Genomic DNA, 9,550 nt, shown 5'->3' on the forward strand with positions numbered 1-9,550 from the left:
GCTCTGTTAGCGTCCCCTCTGCCTGCACACAGCCCCAGGAGCCCCTTGAGAAGCAGCCACCAGGCTGCTGACTCCCTGACTGAACAGAACTCATTATCCTCATCCCTGGGCAAGCTAGGGAAGTCCCTTCCTCTCTTTGAGCCCTAGGGCTCCTCTGGTAGCCGCAGGAGTCAGGAAGTCAGCCAAAGACTTTGATCAACAATATTGAGATAATTGAGGAGCCATCTGGAGAATAATGAAGTTGAATCCACACCTGACATTCTAAACTAGGATAGATTCCAAATGGATCAGCGGCTTACGTATTAAAAGAAGAGGAAGATAAAAAGCACAGGGACAGAGAGGTAGTTCAGTCTGCCAAGGAGGTGATTTCCGTCTTTAGAGGCCACATGTAGAAAGCGAGGCATGGGGGGTGCATGTTTGTAGTCACAGCTCTTGGGACGTGGAGACAGGCAGATCCCTGAGCTTGGTGGGCAGTCAGCCTAACCTATTTGGCAAATTCCAGGCTAACAAGAGACCCTGTCTTTAAATAAAAGTACTTGAATAACAACACTGAGGTTGTGTCTAGATGCCTATACTAAAGTTAACTGTGGGGAGTTGGGGGATCGTGGCCATTTAGACTCTGTAACAGAGGGATAGGATATCATGATAGGAGTAACACTGACCAACCCAGGTTGCTGGGTCCTGTAGCCTGAGAATCTAGGGTTAGATGACAAAGGATAACTAAATGAGCAGATGAAGGGAACCAATTAGTGGACATTACCATAAAAGATGGTGCTAAATTATCCAAGTGGGTCCAATATAATCATGAGGCTAAATGGGGACCAGAAGGGATGAAAGAGTCAGGGTCAGAAAGACCATAGGGGATACGTCCAACAGCCACTGCTGGCTTTGCAAACAAAGGGGTGCAAGTCACTCTGAACAGGGCATGGGCAGCTTGTGGGAGGTGGGAGGGGTGAAGGGTTCACTCTAGAGCTACCAAAAAAGAAAGGAAGAAATCACTACCCTGCCTTTAGCCCAGAGGTCTATCAAGACTGCTGACTTCAGCCTTAAGACAATGTGTACGTGTTGTTTTAAGCCACTAATTTTGAAGTAACTTATTACAACAGCAGTGAAAAACCAATACAGGGATGAAACAAACCTGAAGGAGGAAACGTCGATGGCCTCCATAGGAAAGGATGCTGAACTCACTTATAATAACTAAGTAAAAGGGCCACTGTGTGTGTGTGTGTGTGTGTGTGTGTGTGCTGAGACAGGGTCTTGCCATGTACCCCAGGTTACCCTCCAATTAGTGATCCTCTCTGCTTCAGTCAACCGAGTGCTGGAACAGCACGATAATCTTTGCGGAGAATAGAGTAGGAGGGCTTATAAAACAAACTAATAATAAGTAAGAAAGAATCGTCTCAGAGCACACACATACGTATTTGCAGTCTCTTGACCTTTAGCTCAGGGGTCTCTGCAGTTCAGTAGGGAAAGATTAGACTTCTTAATAGACAGCTCTGAAGCAATGTTTTTTTGAATGAATTTGAGAGGGATTTTTAGTTCAAACAAACGTTCACGTAGAAAACACAGACAAGAAATTTCATGATCTTAGAGTAGGTCAAGTGTCTTAAACCGGGTAACAATACCTCAAAGCATTAGGAGACTGGTAATCTGGACTTCCCTAAGATAGAGTACATCTACTCACCAAAATATGTGAAGATAGAAAAAAGGCTGAAAAAAGATGTTTGCAATGCAATTTTTCCATTAAGGGTGTACGCTGTAAGCCACAGATCAGCAGGGACAACCAGACAAACCCACTGTAAAACTGGGCAGAGACTTAACACCTTTGGACTGGAACTTTATATGAAGAAGCAGCTTTAGAAAATGCTTAAACTGCATTGTCTTAGCTACTTGTTATACGGCAATGAAGAGACACCATGACCAAGGTAACATAAAATAAAGTAATTCTGGGACTTTGAAGTTCCAGAGGGTGAGTCCATGACCATTGAGGCAGGCAGGGAGCAGAGCATGCAGCAGGCAAGTGTAGCACTGGAGCAGTCACTGACAGCGCACATGCTGAGACAACCACCATGAGGCAGACAGAAAGCTAACCGAAATGAATTGGGATTTTGAAACCTCAAAACCTCCTCCAAAAAGGCCACACCTCCTAATCCTTCCCAAACAGTTCCATCCGCTAGGGACAAGCACTCAATCATAAGAGCCTATGGAGGCCATGCTCACCCCAACACCACAGGATCTATGACTAAACACATGATCTGCAGATGTTCTTTTTAGTCACATGTGCAAGAGACATCTCTGAGCTATTCACAACAGCTTTCCTCACAATCCCTAGGAAAGAAATTCAAATGTTCACCAAGAGTTACATGGATAAATATGACGTGATAAAATCACAGAGAGGAATATTAACCAAGCAACAACAACAACAACAAAAAGAGCTGTTACTGTACACTGCATGAATAATTCTCAGAGACACGATGTGCTGGTTAAACATCAAACAGCAGCAGCATACTCTTCCTTTAGATGGCGTTCAAAGAGACAAATAGCATCTTTAGAGACAGAAGAAGACAGAATTCTTGACTGGTTGTGGGGCATGAGGTCACCCTTTGAGGTGCTGGAAATGTCTTGTGTCATGGCCTGGATGGCAGTTTTACAGGTACCTGCTTGTGTGAAAAGTCACTAATCAGGATTGAACCGTGTTACATATGTTCTATAGGTTCTATCAGTGCTGTGACCCAACACATAATTTAAAAGAAGAATTTGTTTTCTTCTTGATCTCTGAGGCTTCAGTCCTTGGGTCAAGAAGGGCACAGGAAAGCAGCTCACATCATGGCCGACAGGAAGCAGGTTGGACAGTAACAGGAAAGTAGGGCAGTACCTCGCCCCTAAGAGCCCATTCAAGACACCACTTCCTCTAAGCTGGCCTCATCACTCACAGATCATCACCTCCTGAACCTGTTAATGGACACAACCATTCATGAGGTCAAAACCCCCTAGATCTAATTATCTCTGGAAATGCCTCACAGACATTCAGCTGAGGCCTTCTCACTTGAGTACAATGCCAGTTGTCTTGGCATTTGCTTGTTTACTCCCCAACCCAATCAGGCTGATGACCAAGATTACCCATCACAAATGTTACATCCATTTATGTGGTGTGTGTGTGTGTGTGTGTGTGTACGTACACCACCTGTGGAGGTCAGAGGACAATGTACAGCTGTCAGTTCTCTGGAGCTCAAAGTCAGCCACAGGTCTGAAACTCCGGTTGTCAGACTTAGAGGTAAGTGCCTATACCCACTGAGCCATCTTGCCAGTCTATAACTGTTATGCTTCAAGTCCAAAAGTAATGAAAAGGGCTCAGTGGTTAAGAGTGCTGTATGCTCTTACAGAGGACCTGAGTTCGATCCCTGGCACCTACAGGACAGTCAACAACCTTCTACAACTCCAGTTTCAGAGGCCCCAACACACTCTTTTGAGCTCCAGGGACACCAAGCAAGCCCGTGGTAAACAAACATATGTTTAGGCAAGACACTCATACACATAAAGTTAAAAAAATATTTCTGGGATAGTGATGGACATCTTTAAATGCTAGCACTCAGGAGGCAGAGGTAGGCAGCTCTATCTCTGTGAGTTCAAGGCTAGCCTGATCTATGCAGTGAGTTCCAGAACAGTCAGGACTTTGTAGAGAGACTCTGTCTCAGAACAAAACACAAATTAATTTAAAAGCCACCTTGAATATTTGTTCAACTGTCACATCAGACTGGCAAAAAATCCAACCCTTTACAACCCTCTTTTAGGGACACTGGAAAAAAAAAAAAAAGCACTGTTACATATCGCTGGTTGGAATAAAAAAAAACCGTGTCATGCTTGAGAGGTGAATCTGGTAATACATTGCAAAATTAAAATAAATTTTTGTGTAATAACTTCTGGAATGTGTCCTTCTCCACAGTGACATAACAATGTCCAAGGCGGTGCTGCCTCATCACTTAGCAACGAAGATCAAATGCATATCAGAGACGACATTTACAGCCTGCCTATCACACTCCGCAGAGGAGCACGCAAGCTTGATCATGTCTCAGAGCACTCTGCAAAGCCCTGGGGTTCAAAGGTGTCATTGCTAGTGCCATAAAATACAAATAAAAAAGTAATTCTTCTCGATTACATTCTTTCCTCTATTAGGTTCTGACAGGGCCCTGTTGGATGGGTGTCGGGCCAAGGTCAAATGCTTACCCATTCATCTAACAAAGGCTCAAGGGTTCGTCTGCCGGAAAGCACCGTAAAGTGATGCATAGACTATCATTTCAATTTGGTACGAGAACTGGCTTTGCTAGGGAAAGTGGGGACCATGCTTCCTGCCAAAGTACAATTACTTAACAAAGGCTGTCTGGCAAGCCCTGTGCTGCAGAATGCAACCACCAATAATGTCCTTTCAAAGGGTCTGCGTGGAGTGTGGAGAAAGACAACGTAGCCAGCTCTTCCTGCCCACCCGCCCGCCTACCCGCCTCCACTTCTTTTCATGTATGCATATGTACCTATGTGTTCCTCTGCATGCACATATGTGTAAAGGCCAAAGACAACTTCAAATATCCATCCCCAGGAGCTGGGTGTTGTTTTGTTCCAACAATGTCTGTCCCTGCCACTGAACAGACAAGGCTGGCTGGCCAACAAGCACAAGAGATGATGGTTACTCTTGACTATCAACTTGATGGGATTTAGAGTCACCATGGAAACAGATCTCGGGGTGTGTCTATGAGGGATTGTCTAGATTAGGTTAAGTGAGGTGGTCACACTCCCCCTGGAAGTGGGTGGTACCATTTCCTGGGCTGAGGTCTCAGACATAATGAAAGGGAAATTAGCTGAGCCCGAGTGTTTGGCAGTCTCCGCTTCCTATGCACAATGTGAACAGCTGCCCTTCCTTTCTGGCTGCTGTCCTTTCCTGCCGTGACGGATTGTCACCCTGGAACGGTGAGCCAAGTAAACCCTGCTTTCCTCAAGTTGCTTTTGTCGAATAGAAAGAATACAAGCAAGCGACTAGAACAAACGGCTGGCCCTCGGCCAGGGAGCCACCTTCCTAGCAAGGGTCTCCTGAGCAGCGTGGTCATGCGACCTTGCTCATCCCTGCCCACAATGCCTGTAATGGAAGCTACAGAGGGAAACCCTGGATAAAAAGAAATGGAGAAGGCGATAAATAAGCCAGGTGAGTGGGCACAGGGTACCTATGGTGCGCAGACAGAGCAGGCAGGATCCTGGCACGCCTACACCACTCAGGAAGACCCACTTCTGGGGTGGGCACCATGTTGGCAAGGTTACAGAGCGGGAATCCAGCTCGGCAGGGCAGGGGAGCAGCAGGAAGCAGGCAGCTGAGTGGGCAACCCAGTTACGGCCAATGGCCTCGTCTTTCCCCTTAGCTGTCATCTAAGCACCCGCAGGGCTAGAGATCTAGCGGTCCCTCCCAGGCAGGAACTCACACCACCTGCCATCCTGCCTCACCACGGGGGGCCTGGTGGCGAGCACCAGCCATGCCAAGAACGACTTAATTGGGAAACTAAAGGGAAGAGCTCCCCCAGACTGCCAAAGGAGGACAGGAACCCAGATGCAGATAAAGTCAGCATGTACAACTCTTCTTTCTGGAGGAAGCTGAAAGTGAAGGCCAAGAGGCCTGCCCTGGGCTACACGGGCAGAAACTGGGTCCCTTTCTGGGAAGTGGGTAGCAGAATTCTAACTCAGAACAAATCTGGATCGGCCCTCTCCCAAGGGCTGCTGAGACACCCAGATCCCAGACAGGGTCAGGATTCATCTTATCACTGCCTCTACGGCTACATGCGGACTTTGCCCAGGACACGGACATCCCGGATGAAGACACATTTTTCTTCAGTCACAATGGCTCTCAGGGGGCCTGGGTCTCCCTTATAGTCGATTATAACCCCTCCTTCCTATGAGCAACCTGTTTAACCTACCTTGCCTCTGAGTCTCATCGGTCCATAGTGGTTAGAACACACACACCCTGTGGAGTTGTGTTGTTCACTCCCCTAAGACAGAGTAAACCCCTCATGCCATCCCCTCGCCCTTCTCTGCCTCTCTTCTCTCTCCTGGCTGTGTAATCTGGTATACATTTGATAGCCATTAAGGCTCCTGTCCATGAGCAAAGTTCTGGTTTCTTTCTATTCCATTCCAGTCAACTCTGGAAGTACTGCAAGTCTATCATGCATGGGATACAGTGCCAGGTAGTGGTGCTGGGCTTGGGGTGGGCTGAGGGCAGGAATCTCTGATACAGGATGATAGTGGGCTTGGGGGAAGAGCAGCAGGGACCCAGGCTGCTAGGGCTCCTGTCCAGCATGCCTTGCTGGCCCCCTGCCAGGGTGACCAGGCAGCAGCTTCCTGCTACTTCTTCCTGCAAAGCATGCACTCGGCAGGGCTCCCTGCCGGGGCTGTTACTCCACAGCACCTCTGAGTCTCAGCTCCCAAGCAGGTGGCCATCTGAGAACACTGTGGGCCTACCAATCCTGATCCCGGGCTCTCTGTTCAACGCACCGAGCCTGGGCAGGAAGGACACAATGAAGATTACATTTGTGGGGCTGGAGAGGATGTGAGCTCAGTATCTAGCACCCACATTGGGGACCTCGGGGGTTCTGATGCCCTCTGACCTTTTGGTACCTTCATGCGCATGGTGAATATAAACTTAGAAAGGTCCATCTACGTACACAAAACAAATGAATAACTAATTTAAAATTACACTTGCTTTTTTGTTTATTGTTTCATTTATTTTTAGTGGGGTGGAACAGGGTCTCAATCTATAGCCCTGGTCAGCTTGGTCATTGCTATGTAAACCAAGGTGGCCTCTAACTCACAGTGATCTCACTGTCTCAGGCTCCCATGTGCTGGGTTTATAGGCATGTACCACTACACCCAGCTTAATTATGTATTTACTCATATTTATATCTTATTGTGCATGGTCCTGAGCCTCAGGCACGTGGGGCATGTGCTCTACCTCTAAGCACTGTCCCCAGCACCATGTCTGATTTTAAAACACACAAACTCTTGTCCAGTTCTCCCCCAGTGACTTTCACAGCCTCATCCAGATAACATGACACACCTCTTTCCCAAAATATCGTCATGTCACTCTCAACAAAGAAATACTTCACTAGAACAATTCGCTACCACTTCCCATGCCTAGGTAAATCAGAAACAAAAAAAATTATGCACAAGAGGCAACTTGTGAACTTTATCTCACCTAATGTGCACAATGGTCCCATGTTTAGGATTATCACCCCATTGTATGGATGAGGAGGGAAATGGGTTCTGGCAGAAATGGGGCTGGTTTGAATGGGTCTGCCTGCGACTCTGCTCTTTCCAGGTCCCAGCCCGCCTCTGCTGGTCAGCTTCCAGCTCTGGTTGCTTGGGCCCTCTCTTGTGGCTGAGTTGTGTGCTTCTTGTATAGATTCCCTTCAACCTTTGTGTCCACGCTGGTCTCAGGGGTAACTACCTCCTTCCATCCAGCAATGGCAGCTGCAACAGATTCTCTCTAAAGAACAGCCTTAGAGTCTCTCATTAGCTCATCTTAATTACAGCTGGACCATAGCAGTTCCTGTGTAAAATATTAGCTCCTGCTGCAAAGCAGGCAGCTTTACTGCTACCTGTTCTAGCTCTTTCTCTGGCTCCAGCTCTCTGGTCCCCACTGCTGCCAGCAGCTTCCCTTCCCTGCCGGGGCCAGCAAACAGCGCCCCAAACCACTTCAATCCTAGGCAGCTGTCAGTCTAGTGTGGACAAGAGTGCTTATGGCTCTGCTGAGAGTCAGCTGCTATCCATGGTGCTGTGACTAGGAGGAAAGGGGAGGGGGACACAGAGTGCTTCCCTTCCAGAAGCCAGGAGTCGGACCTAGGACAGGGGAAGAGAATGGACCTCTGTCAGGAGGCAGACAGGGGTGAGTGGTAATGAGCAGCAAAACTCAGCTGGAGGGAGGGTCTTAAACCTTCCAATCCACAGGAGAGAGCTAAAGCCTATGAAAGCCTCCCGGGGGAATCACATCAAACGACAGCAACTAACATTGCTTTTGTTTGTTTCTTTGTTTCATTGGTTGGTTTATTTTATTTTATTTTTTTATTATTATTATTATTTTTTTTTTTTTGGTTTTTTGAGACAGGGTTTCTCTGTGTATCCCTGGCTGTCCTGGAACTCACTCTGCAGACCAGGCTGGTCTGGAACTCAGAGATCCACCTGCTTCTGCCTCTTGAGTGCTGGGATTAAAGGCGTGCGCCACCACACCGGGCTAAAAAATAATCTTAAACATTTTTCAAAAGATTTTACTTTCAGTTTTAATTATCTGCAAATGTGTTTGTACAGGTAAACATGGTATCTATGGAGGCCAGAAGGGGACATTGTATCTTCTGGAGGTGTGTGGGTGGTTAGGTCACTGGACATGATTGCTGGGAATCAAACTGGGGCCCTCAGCAGGAGCAGTCCACACTGTACCATCAACACCATACGCTGGGTACTGCTGCCACCTCTGCTGTGATGATGAGGAAAACAAGGGGTTAAGCGCCTCGGCTGAGTTCACTCCAGTACAGAAGCCTGCACTGAACCCTGGCCCCTTGCCACAGCGCTGTAGTTTGATGCCCAGCTTCTTAAATTGTGGTGACAACCTCATATGGGGTTCTGTGACTAAATGTGGGGGTTGTGAAAATTTTGGCAGCAGTAAGAAGTTTCTGAACACACAACAATGACAGATTATTTCAAAATCAAATATGTAAGGAAGCCGAGGTGTTACTGGCAACATTCACCCATGTTGTATCATGTGACACCATGTTGTATCATGTGACTTTGCTGCAGCTTTGATTCTGAACACACAGCAAGGCCAACAAACACTTCCCGAACCATGGAGACCGAGACTCCTTGAGACATAAACTACTTTCTGCTCTCAGAGAAGCACGATGGTCAAACTATGCGAACACGGATCCGAGTGGTGTATCTCTGGAGTGTGCTCAGTCAGAGGATTTGGCTTAAAGACTGCTGTATGAGGTGGTGATTTGAGTTGCTTTTTTTTTGGGGGGGGGGTTGGTTTTTTTTGAGACAGGGTTTCTCTGTGTAGCCCTGGCAGTCCTGGAACTCACTTTGTAGACCAGGCTGGCCTCGAACTCAAAATTCTGCCTGCCTCTGCCTCCCAAAGTCATTAAACAAACAGGCCAGATGGTTCAGTGAGTAAAAGCACCCACCACCAAACCTGAAGGCCCAAGTTTTGATCCCTGAAACAAGTGCCATGTGTGCCTACACACGTATACACACAGCAACAACTAAATAAAAATTTAAACATTATTAAATGAATTTTGGCTTATGCTTAGGATAGAATGTCGAACAATTTTTCTGAAATGGTCTTAAACATTCCGCTGTCTTGTACTGGGTGTTTATGTGAAGTGTTGTTCTGAGCCCTGACAGCTTTGAGTATGTTCTATGCTCTATAATATCAAGTCATCAATCAAGATTTAACTCTGAAGCCAGGCAGTGGTGATGCACGCCTTTAATCCCAGCACTTGGGAGGCAGAGGCAGGTGGATTTTTGAGTT

The 9,550-nt window shown here is 47.0% G+C and overlaps 1 protein-coding gene across 3 annotated transcripts in view; it reads right to left on the reverse strand.

Annotated features, from left to right (window-relative positions):
• Positions 1–9,550, reverse strand: part of Sergef (secretion regulating guanine nucleotide exchange factor) — a 203,174-nt gene that overhangs the window by 61,730 nt on the left and 131,894 nt on the right. The gene's annotated exons all lie outside the window — the stretch shown is intronic.

The sequence above is a fragment of the Mus caroli genome, chromosome 7 (genome assembly GCF_900094665.2).
Source record: "Mus caroli chromosome 7, CAROLI_EIJ_v1.1, whole genome shotgun sequence".
Classification (NCBI taxonomy): domain Eukaryota; kingdom Metazoa; phylum Chordata; class Mammalia; order Rodentia; family Muridae; genus Mus; species Mus caroli.